We start from the raw sequence: 23,730 nt of genomic DNA on the forward strand, positions 1-23,730 counted from the left end.
TTTATGTAAATCGCTCTGACAATACACATTTGTAAGCTGGTGTAAAGAAAACATTTTCTTCCCTTATGAATGTTATATAGTGGAAGAGCTTCATCTCCACATCACACGCTTTAATACACAACTGTTTTAAATAGCCTCTGTGTAAGATACTCTGTGTAGACTCTGAAATAAGTTTTAGGGAACAGTTAACCAAACTACCTGAAAGGCTGATTTTTTTAAGAGGGATTTTACCTATTTCTGCCAACTTCCATACAGTACATTTTTGATTCAATATGTTGCTCGGGTTTAAAAAAAACTTTTTTCTTAGTACTAAAAAAAGACCTTTGAAACGCCATGAGACTATAGTGATGAGTTTTGCTGGAGAAACCAATATTATATCTTTCATCATTTGTCTGGTGCCCTTGCCAAACTTCTAATTTAGCAGTGCACAGTAGTGCACCAAAGTGAGTCATGAATTCTTCAGCATAATTACCACACAGAGCAAAACCGATGCTACAGAAGTCTGAACCTTTTCCTGTCTGTCGCTTTTCCCTTCTACTTGCTTTTCAAATACCATATGCTTAGCAGGAAAGCTGTGCATTGCGTCACAGCTTCAACCCTGTTCTCAGCAGATACGATTAAAAGCGAAATTTTGAGTTAATAATTAAAAGGCCTTTTCTGTGGGACAGGCACAAAAGAAAAAAGTGTTTGGATTATTTTTGCACCTAGAATGTGATTTTTTTTTTTAGGGAAAAGACCCTGGTAGATGTAGCCACTGTAGAGATGTAGGACTTGATATGAGATCTGAGTAAATGCTGCAGATGAGTCTTGTTGACACTTTAAAATTAGTTTTTTCTTGATTTTTTTCACATCCTTATACTTGTCTTGCATGTGCATTTTAGAAAGTGATCCCTACACGAGGTAGTTGCAAAGGGCGATTGGAAAGCTCATGTGTTTGTTCAGGGTCTGAGCCCATGAAGAACTGAACTGCAGGAGAGTCCCAATGACTTTGTGTATTATCAGTGAGACGTGAAGGTGCGCCTGTAATCTGGAGTTTCAAAGTTGCTGCTGTATGTAAATTCATGTGCATTTAAGTGCATTCATTGGGGTTCACTAATTTTTACCTGTTTCATAAGTGCATACGAGGGCTCAAGTTCTAAAAGGTCATTACAAAAGAAAAAATCTTTACAAAACTGCTAACAAGTGAAGCCTTTCTTCAGAAAGAGCTGTGTCAAGCTGCTTTTGAAACTTCACATCTTCCAAGTCACTGCATGACTGTTACTTTCAACAGGAGTCTGGAGTGGGTAAGAGCTTACAAATTCAACACAACTTCCCCAACAGAGAGGAGGCTTGTGTTTCTTCAGACTATGCAAGACGAATCCTGTTTGTAAACGGGCTAACTTAAATGCCTTGACGTGTTAAACGTTACCTCTGTATCTGCATTATTCCTGTCTCCCTGACCGTGTTACGGGATGACTGCAGCACCAGTCCTACCAGAGCATAAGGACTTGAGATCTACGTATCTGGGGGATTTCACTTCCTTCAGCTGCTGCAATGATGGTCAATGTTCACTGGCATATCGTTTCTAGGTGTTGCAAAAAACCGTTTCCTGAGCTCTTAACTGCACAAATGTGCTTCCTGCAGAAGGCACAGTAAAATGTGGTTGCATTTCTGAAGGCATAGTCATATTTCAGAGAGCTACTAGAGAAACGCTGCCATTGCAAGGACCAACTGCATGACCCTCCCCACCTCCTTCATATTTCCCTATTTGATAGGGAAATGTGCCTTTCAGACATAGGTCTATTCAGCAGCTGGGGAGGAAAGCTGATTATTTTCTAATTGTGACCATGGAAAAATACAGTGACAAAAGATGTTACAAACTCCCCTTGCATTTCTGGAAACTTCTTCCCCAATTACGGTTTTGGTTGCCATATCTTGATTCCGGCACATGGCTCAGCCCTGCCCTTGTTTCATGCTTGGATAAAGGCAATTAAAGCAAAGGGCTTGCCCACGTGAGTGGGGTTGTACAGATGCAGGAACACTCGCATGTTGCTGTCACCGTGTCTACCCCCCTACTAACAAAGCTCTCAACCACCCTTTTTCAGTAATTGCATTAACTAAAGTCAATAGTCTGACAAATTCCCAGACATGTCATTTCTTTCCCTTTCATAACTGTGTTTATAGGAGTACACTGTGGTGAGAAGTTAATTCTACATCCAGGCTGAATTAGATGTCTTGGGGTTTGTTTTTTTGCTGAAATGGACTGTTTCAGAACTGCAATGTTGCTGTTGTAGGGGCTTATACAGAGGTGAGACTACTTAAGCTCATTACATACACACTATTCCTTTGCTTGGAAGTTGAATAATATGTTAGGAGTATTTTCTTCAGGTTACGGAAATGTTAGGCTTGTCCATTATGTGATCTCTCTTCAGTTGCTGTAGCATCAATAGCATTTCTCCCAATTAATTTTTTGTAGCTACACAGATGCATGAAGGGTTTCAAAGCACCAGTAAAAACACTTTCTAGAAGAGTCCACAGCCTAAGTGTGAGTGTAAATCAAGAGATAACATCAAATGATAGAACATACTTGGTATGAAAGACAACATAATTATGTGAGAAGCTAGTGTGATCATCTGGGGCAGGTGAACAAATCAATTGTTTTGATGAGAGCACGTTGGATGGAAGACTTAGACGAGAGCTGCTGAGAAAGGGCTTATAGCAGAGATGAGATGTGGTGGATCAAATCCAACAGGACACTTTGGGCACTGGGACAGCACAAACAAACCCCGTCCTACTCACCGTGATTATAATAGCTGCCTTGGAGAGATGGGTTCAGGCTGAATGCTGCATTACTTTCATTTTTGTCAATTAAAGTCTGATGCAATTAGATAAAGCCCTTGCTCTGTGTACTTGACACTGCAAGATGCTGAGGAGACTGGCCCTGATCCAGCAAAGCACTTAAGTGATTCCATTAGCTTAAATGGCACTACCTGTATGCTTAAAATTAAGCATGCACTTAAGTGCTTTGCTGGGTCGATGCCAGCGTGTGCAATGGGTGGCAAGATGAGATTCGTCGTGATCACCAGCATCTTGTGCTGGTTTTTGCATGCAGGAGGTCTGTATGGTTTTGTTTATTGCCTCTTAAAGCCTGCTCTCCAGGTTCTGATTTTGATAAAAATAAGCGGCCACACTAAATAATCACCCCTAAAAAGTTCTCATAGCGTGCATTGAAAGCTTCCATCAGAAACCCTTCACCCAGAGTAACGCTGAACTGAGCTGTTCCAGTTAACAGTGCCGAAGTGTTTGAGGCTGTTAAATACAGATGCTGATGCCTTCTAACCTGTGAACGTTGTCTGGGAGCAGCTGAAGAATATTATTTGAAATGGCTGATGTTCTTGACTGAATGAAGGCTGCACAGCCAGATGCCTAATGACATTTTTCAACTGAATGGTGCTATAGTCTAGGTATAACTGTGGTAAAACTATATCATCAAATACTATAATTATTATTACTTGGTTTATATACTGTTCTTAAAAAAAAAAAACACAGGCACTGTTAATTCAGAAGTAAGCACATCCATTAAGTCTGGAAAGTTAGAGGTTGTACAGGTGCAAGAGTCCATGGAGAAATTTGAAAATATTTACTCTAAATTAAAAAAAGGGGGGCTTGAAAGGACCTCAGGAGGTCACTTAGTTCATCTGTGTCTTTAAACCTCCTGCACCATGTATTCCCCAGTCTCCCTAAACTATCTGTTCCAGGGCATAAGAGTCTTTACCATTAGGAAGTATTTCCTGATGTCCGAGTTGAATTTCCCTAGCTGTAATTTTATCTCATTATTTCTTGTCTAACCTACCACGCACATGAAGAATAGATTATTCCCTTCCCATCTGCGGCATGCTTTTACAGCAGTCTCAGGGCAGCGCTGAGCTACCATTCCTCCATGCGTGCCTCCCTTACTGCACATATTTTTTGCACATTTTCGTGCTTCCCTTGTTTCTATCCCTCTAAGATCTTGCTCTGGGCAACCACCTGTGAGGGACTAAGGAGGGAGCTGAGATTGTGCTCTTAAGGTTTTAAGCAAGAAGGAAGTCCGGTGGGTAGAAGAAATTCTGAAATTCAGAAGTCTCTGCCTTGCCAGATCCCAGTATACAAGCCTCTGTGTGTGACTTAGCTTTTTTTTTTAATTAAAGAAATGTCTAATTCTCAAACTTTTTGTTGCTTTTACTCAGCTGTGATAGAGGAGGCAGAGCTGTGGTGAAACACAGCCGTTGCTGAAAGGTCTGTGTGTTCCCGGGAAGCCGGGCGGTGGATTTGCATTCTTGCTCCTTCCATGTGACTGCTGACTCGCTCCTCACAAAGGGGTCTCAGTTCTGACACTGAATTTTGGTTCTGTTGGGCAGCAGACAAAAGGCTGAGACTGATGCAGTTTACAAGCCACACTGCAACTTCTGCAAGCCTCGGCTGGTCAGAAGAGAGACCCGAAATCTTGAGATGGGTATAAAATAGAAAATGATGAGGAAAAGGGAAGCAGCTCCTGAAGCCCTGGGCGCTGCTTTAGCTCAAACCCAAGAAAGCCCATTTCAGGCTTGGGATGTTTCAGTTACATATTCCAGTGATTGATCTTTATTTTTCTATTAAAGATCAGGGTTTTTAACAGCTGGGCACACTCAGTAGCCCTGTCTCGGCATTTGGGCAGATGCAGACGTTTCCCTCAGCCGTCTCTCCCGGTATTACCAGGACTGTTCCCTCCAGTAGTCTCTCCACGGGCAGCCGGGGAAGATCAGGAACCGAGCGGGCGGCTCTCGCCTTGCACGCTTTTACTGAGCACCGCTTTCCTACGCGCGCTGCTCTCTATTATTCCTGAAGCATCTCAAGAAACTTCTGCAATGCGCGGCCCTGCCTTCCTTGCAGCTTTGATAACCCTCTCATGTCGACAGATGATCCTCACGTGGGTGCAAAGCCGGTTATATTTACACTCTCCCAGAAGGCTCCGTGCAGTTGTCACAACTTGTCAGTGGTCAAGACGGAGCAGTTCGCCGTCAGTGTAAAGATATTTTTCTGTTACAGAATTCAGCGTGTTTAAAAAGGAACTGGGTGACTGTGATTATTAAGATGTAATCAAATGCATTAAGGCAACGATTTCCTTTGCCATTAATAATGAGAAACCTGGCAATATAATCTTCCCTTCGTTCTCTCGTTTCACTTTTGTGGTGAGGAATGAAATGAAAGCAATCAGGAGCTCCAGGAGCCTTTTTGCACTGTGTATTTTTGTTGTCATAAAAATCATAAAATAAGTACTTCTGTCATGTAATTTTAGTTAAAAATTTTCCTGCGGAAAATCTTTCCATTATCATAGCTCCTAAGTGTTGCCATAGATGAGAACTAGGCTCTTAATTCACTTGAGGTACTTTAGAAAACTCTCCCTTAAACCTCGCTTGCAATATATGTTTCCTTCTCATGTAGTCTGCTTTGCTTTTAGTTTCCTATATGGTGTATTTATTTGTTTACTAAAGCTTATGTAATTTATTTTAAATCCTCCCTAAGAGTTAAGGGATTAGGAAATGATTGGTTATAGCAATAATTTTAGATCATGTTTAATATCATAATACTTTTCCACTACAGCAGGTTAAATAGTCACCAGCCTTTACCTTATAAAGCCTCGTTTAAACCCGATACTCAAAGATAAACGTTGTAGAAATTACCATTCAATGTTTTTGTTTGACATGGGCTTACAATGTTTTCTCAACTGAGGAAAATGAGGAAAACTGAGTTGAAACAGTTGAATTCTATTATCTTTGATTCTGCTCTTTTTTAAAGTGATGATCTTTTCAGAGTTTGTCTAATGACTCCCTTGAGTTTGTTAACCTTTGTAATTACACCATTTAATTTTTCATCTATCTCTTAAATCAATTTATATAGTAGATTCAAGACAATTTCTTCATATTCTAGATTAAGCACTCTGTTCCCACTAGAACCTGGAGTTCTAAATTAGACCTCTGAGGTTGAGATCTTCTGATGTGCTTTGGTCTTGGACTGATCTCGCTGTAATAACACAGACCGGCAATTTCCACTGGGAGACCTCAAAGGTGAAGCGGGAGATCTCAAAGGTAATTCAGTCAAGTAGAGGAACACTTCTATTCTCACTTTCCAAAGAGATGAAGTGAACAAAAGGAAGGTGAAATGACTTGTGCAAGATAGTAACAGAGGTAACGCAAAAGCCCTCATCGTGAATGGCAAGACCCTGTTCATTTCAGTGGTTTTGGAGCTAGTCTTCTGAATTGGGGCAAACGAGAGCCAGTGGATCTGTCTTCAGAGCTGGTGGAGGATGGATACAAACCTTTTTCTCTAGATTAATTTGGCTGCTCTTCACACTGCTTATGTGCATGCAGGTGCTCAGCCAGGCGAGGTGAGCTCGTGTGAAGGGGAGACCCACCTCTGGTGTTCTGGGTGAATGAGATCTGAGTCTTGCCTTTACTTCTTCCTTATTTTTCTAGTTGGTTAGAAACAGAAGAAAGAAAAGAAATCTGGAGCTTTGAGATAGTTTGGGTTTTGACTTCTGAAACAAAGAATTCAATGAACCGTAGCTGAAAATGAAGGAATAAGAGTTTTGTGATTGAGAAACATGGGAGGAAAATTCAGGTGGTCAAGTGAATGACGGTTTCCTCAAATTAGACTTTCCACTGGCTTCAGTGAAACCCTGGGTTTGGGCTGCAGAATGATGCATTTTCAAAAATAGATATAAAAATGCCTTTGTCAGGAGTTGGATGTGTACGTGACTAACATCTCTTTCCACTTCATGTCACAAGGCAACTGTGAAATCCAGTTCTACAAACAAGAAGTCTAAGGGATTTTCATCATCATGTAAAGCCCCACAATCCGTGCAACTAGGATTAAGACTATCTTGTGCTACACCACTAGGATGATTTTCCTAGCAGATTGAGCCATTTCATGGCATTTAATATCACAGTTAGTTGCATCTGTACTGCTATTAAGGGAGCTTTGCTTCCAGCCAGGAAGTGTCTTCAGAAACATGAATGGAACCCAAAAGTTGTCATATGGGAATAAAATTTCAGTTCACTAAGTGGTAGAGATGTAAATCTCCTCGCTTTTGAATCCTGTTTTTCAAAGAGCTCACGTGCCCTGGCAGAGCAACGGAGCACTGAGGTGCCCTAATGGGCTAGCCCTGAATTGTGCCGCTGGTGTCGGAGTGGTTTTGTTCTCAGCACCTTTTCTGCGTTGGCTCTCACAGCAGAGGTCTTTCCTCCTGGCTGCTCGGGTGACAAGGCTTTGCAAGCACAGGGCAAAAGAAGTTTTATAGCACCTGCTTTTTTGACTGTTATTTCTCAATTGCCTTTGAGTAAATGTAGAGATGGTGGAAAGAGCTGGGAAATTATTATGAATTATGGAAATGTGTTCTTATAGAGGCTGCTGAAGTGATCTTTGGTTAAAGCTGCTGAACTAGACTCAGGACAAACACACAAAGCTAGGTTTGAGCTAGCGTAGCTGCAGCACGTTTGCTGTAGAGCAGCTTTCCTAATGGCATTAAAAGCTGCTTTTAGGCTGAATGAGGAAAGACCTTGAGATACAACCAGGCCTCTCTACTTCTGTGCTGCTTTAGCTTGCTCTGTGCCTGTCCCTTGGCAAGGATTTCTCACGGCACCTCTGCCAAAGTGAGGGCTTACAACCCTTAGGAACACGCTCGGTATTTTGGTGCTTGTATGGGATCTCAGCTCCTTCTTGTTGGTTCCTCCTCTCCTTCTGGGGAGGCCAGATCACGGGGTTTAGTCCTCCAACAGCAGCATCCCGCCAGCGTGCACAGCACGCAATAGCTAAAGCCCTTTAGTCAAGGACAAGCCAGCGTCTTTCCTGTGGCATGTCGCTTTGGACCTGCGTGCTGAGGGCCCCCAAAGCTGCCAGCGTCTCTTTTATGAAATGCTGAGCTCCTGTTAGCCTGGGGAAGAGCCCTGACTTCTCGCACTAATCCCTCCTGAGGCGATGCCCTGCTTAAAAAGAAACATATGGAAATAGGCCTGTTCCCAGCAGCTCCCTCGCTGCTGCCTTTCCACCGGTGCCAAGTTCGCAGTGGCAGGGAGACCTGGCTCATTTCCCCACATGCCACTGTGGTCTCCTGTTTCTGTGAAGCTGTCAGGATGGCTCCTCCAAGCGAATTATCTGTGTTTCCAGTGATAAATCCTGTGATCCAGCTTCACCTCCCAGCATCTGATGGGTCTTGGAAACAAGTTGGCTGGTCCTTGAGATGACAAAGTCCCTCTCCTCCTGATGCCCTGTGCCAGAGCCCCCTGCACAGGGGCCAGGGATGCATTTGCCTCCAGCTTCCTCCTCCCCAGCTCACATGGGTCATGTCACCGCAGAGCTGTGACTCCTGATGTGGTTTTCTGCCCCTCCTGAGCTCGGAGAAGCTCCCCTAGGTTTCCTCTCCAGTCCTTCCCAAGCTAGCCCTGTTGCATCTTCCCCGCCAGACCAGTGTCACCCTCAGCTCTCCTCCCGTCTTGCTCCTTGCCCCTGCTATGGCTGACTCTGCTTTCCCATCTGCAGGCCCTTGGACCTGCTCTGGAGGTGAGGTGGGAATTGCAAGGGGGATTTTGTTTTTTTTTTTTTTAAGAGGGCATCCAAACTGCCTTACAAGAGAAGGAAAAGTGAAGTAGAGTCTAAGTCCGTATCACTTGATCCCTGCATGTGGTTGCTGATAAAGGGAAAAGCTTTCTTCGTGACAAGACTGTCCTGCGCTCCATCAGCCCTTCCCTGGAGGGTTGAGCAGAAGTCATGCCCTCCTTTCCTCAGTGCTGGGCTGGGGGGTGGGCTTTTCCTCCTTTACCCTCTCTCCTCTCCCCAAAAACCAAATTGCCAGCTCTGCCTCTGATAAAGAGGGGCAAAAGAAAGGTGCCTTCTATTAATTGTTGCGTAGAAAATCAGCAGCAGCGCTTTGAGAACAAACTTATCTTCCAGCTCTTTGGCTCGTATTTTAGTCAGACTTCGTTAACCAGACAAAGCTCATCACTTACATATAAAACCCTTCCAGAGAATATACAAGTAAGGAGAATACATGTATAATGAAATAACAAGTCTTGGCATTTCCTACAGAAGCAGCCAAACATTCAGCTGTGATCAGTTTTATTAAGCAGAGAAACTGCTAGAAACAATAGTGGCCCACATAATTGATGAGAGAAGAATTTGATCTCTGGCTGGTGGCTGTAATAAATTTCTCTTGTCAGCTCAGTTCATTTACTGCAGGTAGGAGCCCTGTGCAGTGATTAAAGAAGTAAAATATTTTAGGCACAACAGAATGTAACAATTTTCCCAGTGAACTGGACAAAAATAGCTCTGCGGGTAGATAAATGGAAGAAGAGGTGCTTCTATTTGAAGTCTGTATTAAATGAGGGAGCAGTTATTTTTGTTCCTCATCCCTTGCAGGTGACAGTGAAGCCAAATGATATTTCTGGGACTATTGCCTTGTATGGCCGATGTCCTGCCTCTTCATTAGCACCCTGGGAACTGAGGCAGGGGAAAGGAGATGCCTTGCCTCGGTGGGATGCCCAGGCGCAGAGATTCGGGGGAGACGCCCAGGCAGGAAGAGAAGGAAAGATCAAGTGTTGCTTGATCGAGGGAAAGCTTGTGAACACTCATATTCTGGTTTGCTTTAACTATGGGTGGGGATCCTGAGCGGGATCACCTCCCTGGAGCGGGCAGGGGATCGGAAGGACCCTGCCTGGGGAGGGGCAGCACCCACGCAGCCCCATCCCCTGCGTTCGCTCCTGTCACGTATGTAAAAGCGTATCGGTGCTCTGTTCTAAGCGTGAAGTTGTTGGGTAGCCTGGGTTGAAGTCAGGTATTTTAAGGAGCATTAGACACAGGCAGAGAAAGCCCCGTTGCCTTCTGTCAGGGCAAGGTATGGCCAGAGAGCATCACTGGGGCCAAGGAGAGAGAGGAGCAGTTACTCGTAACTCATTTAATCTCTGCAAGAAAATGAGTAAATAACAACATTGTCCTAAGAAAGAGTAATGTTTAATGTCTCATTAATGTTTTGTGAATGTTGATAATGCTTTTTATATAATTTAGCATGCTGGGCTCTTCCATCCCTGGAGTTCTTCCCAGATGGGATAGCGAACATGAGAGAAAGCAAGCTGTCACAGCCATCAGCGTGTCGTTGGAGTTAACGCAGGAGTTGTCAAACGATGCCTGTTTGCTGCCGAAAAGCTCCGCATTAGCACGAGGCTGCAAAACTGTAACATTTATCACCAGCGAGTATTATTTGAAAAGATCGTTTAGTATCTGCCAGAGCTGCTGTAATATTTTTTTGGCCAAAGAATTTAAGTGGGAAGATGTGTGTGTGCACGCCTGCACTTCTGATTAATTGTAATTGTAATCCCACATAATGCACTCTCAGCTTGACATTTTTAAAGTAAGGGTAGGTTGGTTGATTCCTGAAATTAATTATAATTCAGATTTTGGAGTGTGAAAAGGATAGAGAGCTTTCTATAAACCCTTTAGACACAGCTAGAATTTGGACTGATTTATTATGCGCTTCTACTATGCTCTGCTGCTCATGTCATGAAATCTTTAGGATTTTATTGCAAGAAAATGGCTCCTTTTCACAAATTTGATGCAAGGAGAAAATGGAATCAGTATTTTAATTACATTTTGATAAAGGAAAACAAAGTCAGAGCTATGGCCCTTGGTATACCTGGTGAATTGATTCTCTGGTGTCCCTAATTCAGGAAGAGTAAGAAAACCTTATATCTGCATAAATCCCTGTGTGAAAGTTTTTAAAATATAAAAGCTAAAATATGCTGGGATAGCTTATTTGCCTTCTCTTGCAGGAATAAATTAGCAAAGGCAAAATACTTCCTAGCACTTCAGCAGGAATAGTCTTTCGGTGGTTCTCCTTTAGGTGTTAAACTTATTAATGCATTTCTTTAGAAAGATTAAATTGTGTTCAAATTCTCCTGAAACTGGCAGCAGAGATATTAACTTCTGAATTCAATGAATGCCCCAAATAAAGGTCTGCTCTAGAGAGGATGTGTGGAGTTACAGCTGCCTGCACAAGGAGTTATTGAGGAAGAGCCATGACAGTATGAAGACTGCTGTCTGATCCTCAGTTACCTTTCATGTGTAAACACGGTTAACCTTATCACACTTGATCTTTAATATTAAGGAAGAAACTTTCCAGCTAAGGGTTACAACATAGTAATATCTTCATGTTCACAAGTCCAGAAGATGGAGGAAAAATGTAGTGAAATGCTGCCTGGGCTCTTGTAGGATAACTCAGATGTGTGATTCAGATCTAAAGAAATATTCGTATCTGTGGTCTCTATCGGGTATCGGAGCCTCGCTGGGAGCTGCAAGCAGATTGTTATGGAAGAACAATAGGACTTCTTTCATTAAGCTCTTCCCTGTTGGCTAAGAAAGATAAGGAAGCCTCCTCCCCCACTTGACTCATGCAGTAGATAAGATAAAGATCTATCTATAAGATAAAGCTGAAGTACAGCAGGAACTTGGAAGAGCCGTTTGCTAGGAGACAAACCTTAGCAGGCGCCAGTTTGAAAAAGAAAATAGACATTGATTTATACTGTGTTATAGAGGAATTATGTTTCTGGTAGTAAAAGCAAATCCCAGTTGTTGGGTCCAGATGTATTTTCTGTTGGAGACTGAGGATTGTAACAAAGGCATCATCTGCAGGTTGTAATTCTCCCCTCTGGAGCTTTGGGAGGCTGGGGAAGTTCAGTTGTTTGCTCGGAGAGAGCCTTCGTGCCATGTTAACGTGCATGGCAATCACTTGCAAAAATTGCTGACCTTAGCAGGCTGTGAGGCTTGTGTCTGATGTGGATGAGTGTTTCTGGAATTTCTGTTCTGTGGTGAGGACAGAAAGACTTTTTGCAGGTTTATTGTTCTTGAGCCCTACCTAATCACTGTAACAAGAGCATCCCCAGTCATTAGGATAACTCAGAACCAAGCAGGAGGGTTTTCTTTTCTTGGAACACTCCCTCTGCAAAACAGTGACACAGCAAGAGAGATTGTCCATTTTTTTCTTCTCCCTTGCAGAACTTATTTTCCTTTTCCTCTTAATTATCTGCACTGCTGGTCTCTGCGTATTATCTACCTCACTTGCTCTCATGAATATAGATTCTAGGGATTGTGCTAACCATTTTCCCCTGCGTTCAGAAATCCAGTCGGTGCGATGTGCAATACCCTAATAGCATATATGGGTCAGATTGTATTCTGAGTTTGCATGATGAGCTCTGACTGAAGTCCCTAGGGACAAATAACCCAAATACAGCCCTGTGTTCCTCTAGTAACTTGGTTGTAGTACACTGCTCATTATGTGAGTGCTTGAGTACCTATACTTTCACAATTAATGTTATGCAAAATATAATTTAGGTGTTCCGCTGTCTCAGAAACTGTTTCCCTTCTAGGTGAAGAAATTCTTTTGTCTTTGCATTGAATACTGCAGTTGCAATTTTCACATTATCCAAATTCTTGGTGTTTTTCTCCACCACCCTCCCTTTCATATAGGCACTCTGCGGAGTCTCTAGAGAACAAGAATTGCACCCTGAAACCCAGAGTAAATTTCAGAGGAAAAACATCTTAATATTAACCAGATCTTAAACAGAATATAGAAACACATACAAAACTCTCTATTAAGCAGTTGTATATTGAGACCTCATTATAAAAAAAATGCCCAAAGATCCTTTAATGGAAAGGAATACATGAACCAAAGGGGTCTTCTATGCAGTGCAACACCTGACCGAGGCAGAGACTCGAGTAGAAAAGGTATTTGCTCCTGGTCAGGTTGGATGTGCCATGTTTTAGATGTGTCTGTGCACTGGAGTCCCTTGCTGCAAGAAATCTGGGTCCCCAGCAGCTGGCTGGCAGCCAAGGGGGCCATCTCTTCCTGAGAAATGGGATGCGCGCTCCGGGTTTGCTGAAACCAGGTAATTAATCCGAGGATGAAAGTGAGAGTGAAATGGAAGGGTATTCAGGTATGATCACCAGATATCTTCCAAAAATGGGTTGTAATAGAAAGTGGCAGAATATGCTGGCAATAAAAATCCAGAGATGAAGTGCATTCATTTAATCAATTAAGATCGATTAGTGGAATCAAAGGCACTGTATTGGTTGCAGCTAATGCAGAGTTTAAAGCATTTTATCACAAGTAATTAAAAAATTGGCTCAATTTACTATCTCAAATCTGTCCCATGTTTGTAGTAAGCATTATAAATAAAATAGTATTGAGTTATTTAATATTTATCACCCATCTTTCTTAGTTGCTTGAGTAAAATTGTACAGTACTTAAACACGAGCTTTTCTCTAATTCCGAATAGCCAATTTCCACCACCTTCTTGTGACCTCTCCTTAAAACTGTTTCACAACAGTATCCACCCACGACTTCTTTCACTGAAGTGAAAAATGATCAGAATTAGATTTTGTTTAGAAGTAAATATATATTTGCTCAAATGCTGACCCCCACTTTACTACTTCATAGAAGTATGATTTTTCTACAACTTTGTTTTAATTTTGGAGAAAAGCCCGAATGGAGACACCCTTATACAGCAACAACATCCTTTTGCTGTAATAGCTTGTTTGCTCAGAGAACCGACTGCAGCTATCCTGACAAATGAATTTTTATGGGCGTGAGCTGTGTTTCCCTTAGGGGTGTGTGTGGTCGAGTCGTACCAGCACGTCCTTCCTAACACAAGCCCGTCCTAGGCTGGGAGGAATAAGCCATGCTGGGACAGGCTCTCTTCTGCAGGCAGCGGGCGTTGGGTGCTGTGTAGTGGTGCGAATGCAGGCTCCAAGGATGCTTCGCTGTCAGCATCTCTCTAAGGGCCCATTAAAGCGTTTCCCATCTTTTTGGCCATATCAAATAAGAAAAGTTTGGCTCGCAGAGAAAGATGTTGCCAAATGTCTCTTGGCTTTCAAACCTGGACTCCACCCTGTTCTGAGGGTGGTGATTTAAATGCAAATATGAAATTGTACTGAATGCAGCTGAAAAAATACGGGTGACTTCTCAGCTAGAGCGAGGCTTTTTTCACCTGTACAAACAGAACGCTTTGTGCAGACCTCTTCGCATTTCTGGTCCTGAGCATTGTTTGTTCCCAGCGCCCAAGGGGTCAGACAGCTGGCGTGCCCTGCGTGTTGGCTGGGCAGGACTGTTCAACGCGCGGTCTTGGAAGAATCGCTCAGACGGGTTGGTACAACCCAACCTCATGTGCCACGTGCTGAGGTGGAGCCATGGGCTTGGCTAAAACAGATTGCACCAGGGAAGGAGACAATCGTTGTCTAATCTTGCCCCGAGAAGGAAACGGTGCTGCACACCATCGTATTTTCTAAGCTCTTCATATACAATTTTTTATGTAGTGTTGTCTTTAGCTATTTGCTGTTTCCTTGGATCCCAATGCTCTGAGGGTGGAAATCTGCCTCCCATCTTTGGCTCCTGAGTAATACAGGAGGAGCTTCACCCTGATCAGTGAGTACAGCAAAAACAACTGTGGAAAACAAGCTGTCAGCTGCAGATGACTACATGACCGGAACTGCAATGCTGGCTTTTTTTTGTTTGGTGTTCAGGCTTGAGCACTTGGTATTGCAGCCTGCTCAGAGGAGAGTTTGTTTCAGTTCAGGACCCAAACCAGAGGAACATTTATTCTGTTTTCCATAGAGCAGGATAGTCCCTGATGAATTGCAAACCATTAGTAGAGAAGCTATTCTCTACTCTTCTACAAAAAAAAAAATCCATAAAACTGAGTTTCCACCCACCCAAACTGATAAAAAACCCCACAAAAACTTGTAAATAAAACATGAGCCAGAGGACTTTCCAATGCCTTTGGGAAAAGGAAGAGACAACAGCAAAATATGTGGCAGCCTACAGCAAAGCCCCACATGAACAGCAATGCATACTCAATGCACGGTAAAAAAAAAAAAAATTAAAATCCACCCAAACCCCCAAGGTAGTTCATGAGTACTGTGAAACCCCACTGCAGAACTACAGTAACAATTTAGATGGGCCTTTCTTCCTGAAGAGCAGCTGAGATTCCTGCTCGTCTCAAAAAAGTCAGTTTAAACTATACCTGCTTTGTGTTACAGCAAACACATCTTGTCTGAAATCCTTGCTCACAATCTGAGAACCCCGGCACTTCCAGGATCCCACTGTGAACTGCAGCTTGACCCACTCAAGCCTCAGATCCCACTCTGCTGTGGAAAAGTTGTGCTGGTGGAACGAAGAATGGAGGGGAAAGAGAAAATAAACGTGGGGGAGAGGCAGCGGTACTACAGCAACCCTGTGCTTGGGCAGCACGTGCACATCTGCGAGGGCAAGGCTGAGCAAAGTCTGCTGGCTGGGCTGCAGATGTTCAGTGGATTGATACCTCTGACAACAAGACAGAGCTGCTCGTAGGGATGTTCACTATCTTTCTGTTGGGGACTGAATTCCACCAGAATCAAAACTGTTTGTGAAATCATGTTGTTTAGTAATTTTTGTTGTTGTTGTTGTTATTGTAGAGGAAGAAAAAAGAGATGAGACAATTACAGCAGCATTGGGATGGTCCATGTCTGCAGTAGTAAAATAAGAAACTTCAATTCCCCTTTAGGGAATTTCAAATTATACTTTTCCTACTGTCATAGAAACTGTCAAAAATAATAAGTAATTCATGCAGAAGCCAAATGTTTTGATAAATCCAAACCAACTACTTCCCTGAAATTTCTGTTGCGAGGTATTTTGAAATGTTGGTGTTTTGTTCTGATGTGGAAGAGAAGGGAATCTGAATGTATCCTATGAAACAAGATGTTCAGTTGTGACCCAGGGCTGCAGTAAGATGCTCTTACAGATAAAATTCCAGCGGTCTGAGCACCATTCAGGATTGGGTGGATATGGCTTTAAGTTGTTTCATTAACACAGACTTTCTTATGTTATATTCAAGTAGTTCAGTCTTTCTGTACCTCATTTATCTATGTGGAAATGATCAGGACTGTGTAGATCGTAGAGCTCGAGATGAGAGGATCTAAGGATTTCAGGTAGAGCTGAATTACCAGACACACATAATCCTATAAAAAGTAGGGTGAATTCTCAGTTCTGGGAAGTAAGGCTGGACATGGGATTTTGGGGTTTTTTTTTCTGGTGGGTGGGCATGGTTCAGCACAGATAGAAGTCTCAAAAGTTGGCTGGGCATCTTTATCTTAACTGAAAAAAGTGGGGAGAGGGAGAATCCAAGGCATTAGGAAAGGCCCATCTGTCTAAAACATACACTGGATAAACCCCAATCTGTCTTGTTGATTGGTATGAACGTGTTTTCTCATTTTTTTTCATCTGTGTTTAAAAAAAAAAGTGTAGATGTGTCCTTCTACCTTTCAAGAAGCATATACGATAATATGGATTATGTTGTTTTTACAGAAACATGGAAATTAAACGAAGTATTGCTGCTCTTTGTTCTGTTTGTGCAAGACAGACAAAGCAGACTGCTGTAGTGTTCTCCTTGTAATACCTGCCACGTGCGAATGCCATCAGGGCGCGTATGAATGTGTCTGCAGAACTTCCACCTTCTAGAGATAAAGACAGTTATTGATGTTTGTTCTCTGACTTACAACTGTGCATCACTGGACCTCCTTGTGGTCTCCAGGCCCACAACTAGGCTCAGAATCTTTGTGCCACCAAAATCCATGGGAACATAGACAACTGGCTTGCTAGAAATTACCTTTATTTCTGAGACTGGTATTTCTGAGCATCTCAGTGCTCCTCTCGGGCAGCCCCTTGGGAGGGGGAAGCTGTGTACAGGAGTTGGCTATAGCTGGGGTACGTCCCTCCAGCTGAGTAGTACTGGTGGGTGCCCCAGAGGAGCCCCGCCGTGACTCAATTCCTTTCTTTCTCTTAAGTGTCTGCATGAAAAGGAGGGCGTGTGTTGAAATTTGGGATCTCTTAACCTTAAACTGTCCCCTCCAATGGTGCTTCTCCACAACAAATAGCTGGACGCATCTATTAGATGGAGAAAATATTTAACCTCATTGTTCCAACTTGATTACGACATGATCTATTCTGGGAGCAACGACCATAATTTTTGTATGTATTTATAAGGATGGCGAGAGGCCCAACAGGAAGCATGACGTGAATCTCCAAAGCAGGGCAGCCCTCCAAGCTAGTTTATATTAACTCACGTACAGCACGGAGAGGAACGAGGAGCAGTGAAAGGATACACGTGGGAAAGAGGTATATTGCCGCTCCTGAGGCTTTTCTGGCTCGAGGCTAGAGCTCGGCAGCCCTGTTTGTCCGGACACGTCCCAGGTTGGGCATTTGAGGATGAGCAGCGGCGCAGCGAGAGCGTTAGCACTGGCGGGGCTGCCCGCCCGCAGCCCGTGCGCACCCGGCCCCACGACATCCGAGTCACCACGCGGGGGGCTCGCCTGGCGCGCGTTGGTTGGGCAGGGCTCTGGGTGCGCGCCCTGACCTGCTCGCGTGCCGTACCCAAACGGTTTGACTTTGGGAGGTTTTTCTTCTCTTAAAAACGCTGGGTAGAAATACAGGCATTGTGGTTACACAGCCTGTGGCTCTCTGAAGTCTCCCGCGTGACACCTGCGCCCTGGGGCACTAAGCTCAGTTGCAAGGTCCAGCCCTTGCTGCGGTCACGCTGCGCTGGGTGCTGCACGCTGCACGGGCCCTGCGATGGATATCCTGCCGTCAATCTGGCTGTTTAGGAGTCGTCTGTGGTTTTGGGTAGGCTTTTCCCTGTTATGCCCTTCAAATTGCCGAGAGTCACGATCGCTGCCGCACGTGCGGGTAGGGGACGGGCAAGTGCTCAATTGCTTCATCTCCCCTGTGACTGCAAGAGGGGCCGTGGTCCTAAAGAACACGTAAACACCCGCGGTGAGCGCGCTGATCTGGGTAATGCCTGAAATCAGGCTCTGGACCTTGTTTAGAGAAGCTGTTCTTCATGAGGGCTGTGTTTTCTAAACACAATGCTTAGAAAATCTGTGGCGAATTTAGGAAGAACACGGAGATGTTTGCCAGGATTTGTGAAATGTCACAGAGAGTTTCAGGGGCAGTTTTACAACTCCTTTCAATGTTTTTATTGTGTTTCATAGTAAAAGCAGGATTACAGTGTTACCTTATAAAATGAGCGGATGCATCAGTAGACGTTAAACAAGAAAGGACTGCTTTTACTGGTGCAGATAAGTCTTGAACCTCACATATCTAACAACATTTATTCTCAGAGCAATAACCAAGCAAGCAATAAAATGGGTGCAAAGTTGCACCTAGTTTTATCAAGTACCTAGCCATTCTTTTAAAGGCAGTCCCAAGCAAACACTGCCTGGGAATTCCCACGCGCCTGAATTAAGAAGGAATGATGTTAAGTGTGGCGAAGATGTGGGAAATGCCCTAAGGGCTAATTGAGAAGAAGAAACCACACACTACGGTTGTTGTCTGTCTCGGGATGTTCTGCTCTTGTCTTTACTACACTATCCAAATCAAAAACCTTTGCTTATAACCTGCAGCACTGTGCATCTGATTCTGCTCTTGCTGATGTCTGTGGCAGGAGTGCATTAATAAAATTTGGCTCCTCTCCATTGATGTGATCCTCCAGGCAGTCACTTCTCTGCGAGAGGCAGGGAAAAGCAGGGTAGCCTCGTAGGCTCCAGTGACCCTTCTCCAGCAGAAAGCCTAATGCAGGTTGTCTCCACCGGTGTCTGTTATAGCAAAGTTCTCCTGCCAGAGTAGTGTTGTGAGGGTGCTACAGGCAGCGGGGATGCCTGCCTTGCCCCGATATATTGGAGAGGAGAAAAGGTGTTTAGGATGTGTCTGTACTGTGAGATGCAGCTTGCCATGTAGCTAAGGCAAGCGGAATTGGCTTTGAGGTGATGAAATGAGCTACCAGAATCACAGGGATGGCTCACAGCAGTTCCCAAGGACTTTTGGCAAACAGCATGTCCGGAAGAGACTTACCTGTTGGTGGAGTCTGATAGCCCTGCCTTGCACGACAGTGAGGTGCAACCTGGTGTGGGACACTGTGTGGTGCTGGGCACCCTCCTCTGCTGTCACCAGAGACCCTCAGGGAAGTACCCGGAACACATGGGGAGGCTGGAAGGGACAACGGTCTGTCACCATGCACACCTTTCTGCACAGCGCTCCGATGTTTTTCTGATCCTCCCCAGATCTTTGTTTGTGCTCCCAAATCCCACCGGAGCCGCTGGAGGAAGACGAGTCTCTGGGAAAGGCCTCCAACAGTGGCACAAATTATGCGCGGATCCAGACAAGTCCTAACCTGACATTTTTCAAAGTGAAATGCCAGACCTGCTGATTGCTTTTGCCCTGTAACAGCAGCTGAAGTGCAAACAACATCATTTGCCGTGGATGACGACAAGGAGAGAAAAGAGGGGAAGGAGTGAGAAAAAAGAAGTATTGAATCAACTTATGGAGGAAAAAAAGCTTCTCCATAGACAATTTTGATGAAATTATTATTTCTGTGTGTAGTGCTTAGAAATTATCATGATATATCCACTGTCTGTGCCAGAGCGAGAGAGCTAATTATATCAGATAGAGGAAGATGTAATTATCTCCCCTTCCTCAGCGGAGCTTGTGGCCACCACCGGAGCAGGACAGCATGAGGGCTTCCTGCAGCCCACGGCAATGGAGGAGGCCAAAAGGAGCCCCCCGGGACGCTCCAGGCTGGGATGCTCGGGGCTGCCTCCTGCAGAGAGGTTTGGGCAAATGGGGTCTGTTTTATGCAACCCATCATGGGTATTTCCCCTCTTTCCCCCAACTGAGCCAACCAACCAGCCAACAGGCTCTGTAAGGTTATTCCTCATGAGATTGAACCTATAATTAGGTGGGGGTTTCTCACAGAGACACCACTTCTATGCGTTACCCAAACCTTGCAAAATTAACTTCTGCCAAAACCCCTATGAAAGTGGGGGGGGAGGGGGGAAAGATTGCATTCCAATGGAGCCAAAGACCACGGCCTCTTTAGATGTTATTAAGTCAATAATTAAGTGAATTTGGAGTGTGAACTGTGTATCCACTTTAAATGGATTAATGATATGAGAATTCATACAAAATTGCTGTGTTGATTTTATGTTAATGGCTGTTTGAATATAAGCTGAACTATTAACCAAGGATAAGTGGAACTAATGTGCCAGCATTACTATAGAAATATAATTGAAAGGATGGTCTGCAATTTGCAGAGGGCCTCGTTTTTCTGGAGTGGGTCGGGGGGAACAAAGGCTTCCTTGGACAGATCGGAAGGATGTCAGTTAGGGCGGGAGGGCTGCAAACGGAGGGATGCCGAAGAGAAGCCTGAATGACTTGAAAGCTCAAGGGAGGGGTGTCATTCAGCTGTCGATAGCAACTCGGGAGACACCCAGCAGGGCAGGGAATCTAGTTTAAGATCACCGGTTTGTGCTTTAAACCTCTCAGGACATTCCCAAGACTGCTGTGTTTTATGCCATCAGCCAAGAAGGAAATATTCCCAAGATTTTGGAGATAAATTTGTGCTTAAAGCTGCGTTTCTCATGAGTCAACCTTTCCCCTCACCCCATCCCGAGTGCAGCACGGCAGGGACGGGGAAGCTGCTCCAAAAGCACAGGAAAAGTTGTGTTCGTTGGTGGAAGGAAGAACCGTGAGTAGGAATGGCATGAAAATGAGCAGAAGGAAATGTAAGCTGGCTGTCAGTGTGTTTTTCCAAACAGCAAAGTCTGGTCGATTGTGGAATCCCCATTACTTGAATCATTTAAATATAAGCTGGTTAAAAGCCTTCAGGAAAATACTACAGAGCGTATTCCTGCTTTGGCAGGCAGTTGACTCGGATGACCTAATAAGTCTTTCCAGCTCTTAGTACTTGGGCCTATGGTTAAAATAAAGATAGGATTGAAAGAGCTGCTGAATGACCTTCTTTGTTCTCAGCCTTTGATCTTTTTTTTTTCCCCTTCTTCTCTCTGAGGCAGCATCCAAGGTGCTGAGCAGACAGCCTGTGTGCAGCCCCCAAAGGCAGGAACGATTTGGGGTACCCAGGGATCTTGAAGCATTGAGTCTCCCTTCACTTATGATTCTTTTATATGCTAGCATGGTGGTTCTTGATTTGTGTGAGGGGGAGTAAAATCAGGCTCAAGACTTTTGATGCTGGTAATTTTACACAACGTTGTGATAACATCATGGCAGTCCTCTGCGATAAGTTGGCTTTGGCGGTGCGAAAGTGCGGGTTTAAGGTAGCTGCTGCAAACCTGCTGACTCGGATAGTTTTCTGCCGGGTCGGGGGGCTGGACTGGCTCGGTGGGGTGTCTCGCGAGGGACAGGCTGCACAAGGAAGAGGCTGGAGCTGGGCAGGCAGGAGCAGGGGGTGAGGGGAGGAAGGAGCAGTGATGGCAAAGGGAGCGGGATTCCCACCTTTAGCGATGGTAAGCTGATGGATCTGCTCAGGCGTGCCGTGTAGCTTCATGCTTAGTTTGCCTATCTGAAATTTAGGGATCAGGATGCTCCGTACGCTGATTTTTGGAGCTGCTGCTAAAAAGCCACCGCTCTTTGTAAAAGCGAGCGCATTCACCTCTGCCTCTCCAAGGCTTTAAAACTATGGATTTAACATGACTTTAGATTTTGAGGTGAAGCTGCAAGTTCTCTGTTGCTCTTGCTAGTGATTCAAAAGATACCAATGGGACCTGGTTGAATGCCCAGCTGTCTATAAAAGCCATTGATTCTTGACTCTAATGAGGGTTAGATCAGGCTCCATAGGTTTGCACATAAAACCAGCAATGCTTTGTCAAAAAATAAATTGGTGCTCAGAATTTATGGGCGATGTTATAAACACAGAAATGGGTAGGCGATTAAAAGCATTGTTCATAATATAATGCTGCTGATATTTAAAGAAAATGTAAATAAATCCTTAATCATGTTTTTCATCCTTTTGAGGCTCGCCTGCCAGAACTACAAACAAACAAACAATAGCAGCATATAGATGTTTGGAAAATAAGCTGCATGATTAGCTAATCTCATCTAACTGAGGCATAATGATAAACTGGATCGTACATATTTTGTAGTTTATTACGATTAGTATGACTGTGTTTCAAGGTCAGAATTTTTATTCCTCTAACTTTATGAAAATGCATGCTTGGAAGAAATTATTTTGTACTGTAGATTACAGGAAATACCAATATTCATTGCTTCAAGGCATGAAAAATGCAACACAGCTACGGTTTTGGGTGAAGTTCTTCCATTATTGGTTTGGGTCTGGCTAATAATACACCAAACCTTGGTTTATTTTTTTTTTCACTGAGTGAAATCTCCACATTCCCAGAATATTGAGTACGCTTAGAAATCTACATCTTTGTGTGCAAATTTACATTTGCAAATTTAGAAATGCAAATTTGCATATTTACATGTTCAGTTTGTCAAAACCCTTCTCCCAATAATATTATATATATTATCAAGCTATAAGGCTTAGCTCTGCGGATTGGTCTCCTCCTCTCGGGGGCAAAGCTCAGTACAGCTGAGCATAATTCTCCATTTGTACCAGGATGAACGCTTCCTTAGCGCTGCGGTTTGATACATCTACTCATCTTCCTTGAATATCACTTTATTTCACTAGTAGTTCAATCTAGTAACGGACATACCAGTAATCTATTTTGCACTTAGAGTAATATACCGCTTGACAGGTGGGAAGTTATGTGAATAGTTACTCATAAAGGAGAGGAGGAATCACTGCAGGTCAACCCAGTAGCAGAAGTGGAGCCTCCACCTGGATGAGGAGCTTGGCAGGGTGGGATTGCCAGTGGAAAAGATTGGGAACAGCTTACCATTGCAAGTCTTTTATTTTTTTTCACAGTACCAGAGCTATGTATCCTTTCACTGCCAGACATATGGGCAGCCCTTAATGAGGCTTACATTATTGCTACTTAATATGCAAGTTGTTTTAAAGCAAGTGAAACTTGCAGTGGTAATGAACACTTTAGCAAAACACATTTTTCTTCACTGGCCCATTACTATCCAGAGATAGCTAATATCTGCTAAATGATTTTTCTCTCAAAGATAATGCCCAGATAAGCTGTTAATGTCCTCTCTCATGCAAAAATGATGTCAGGTCCTCTAGAATTAGGAGGTCGACTTTATGGCCACAGTATCTGAAAGCAAAATACGAAGTCTGGCAACCTTTCTGCTTGCCTTTGGTGCCTACAGGGGCTGCCCGGGTTCTGGTTTTGAGGTTTTCTCCAAAGTCATCAGAACTAAACAGTTGCTTTTTGTTTTGTTTGTTCTGAAGGTTAAAATTATCAGTTAATTAAATCCTTTCAGTAGGTAACACTTTCAGAAAGGTGCCAAGTGTAACAGGACTCATGTTGTGTCCACCAGCTAATGATCATGCTACAGCTCAGCAAGGGAACATACACCTGCAGAATATTCTGCCATGATTTTTTTGGGCAGAGACGCTTCCTTTATGAGCAATGGTCCCCATTGCCTAACTAAATCATAGAATGGTTTGGGTTGGAAGGGACCTTAAAGCCCATCTAGTTCCACCCCCTGCCATGGGCAGGGACACCCTCCACTAGACCAGGTTGCCCGAAGTCGTGTCCCATGGTCCAACTGGTGTCAAAGCAGCTGCTCTTAGAGAGGAAAAGGCGACTTGAGCACAACCTCCTGCCTACCCCTGAAAAACACAGCGGCTCTGACGGTCATGTGTCTCTTCAGGGTCAAAACTGGTAGTCCCTAATGAAGGTCCCCTTTACGGGAGCTTGGCTGCTATGTTAACGACATAGGGGTTTGGCCCTTGT

This window comes from Grus americana, chromosome 15 (genome assembly GCF_028858705.1).
Source record: "Grus americana isolate bGruAme1 chromosome 15, bGruAme1.mat, whole genome shotgun sequence".
Lineage (NCBI taxonomy): Eukaryota > Metazoa > Chordata > Aves > Gruiformes > Gruidae > Grus > Grus americana.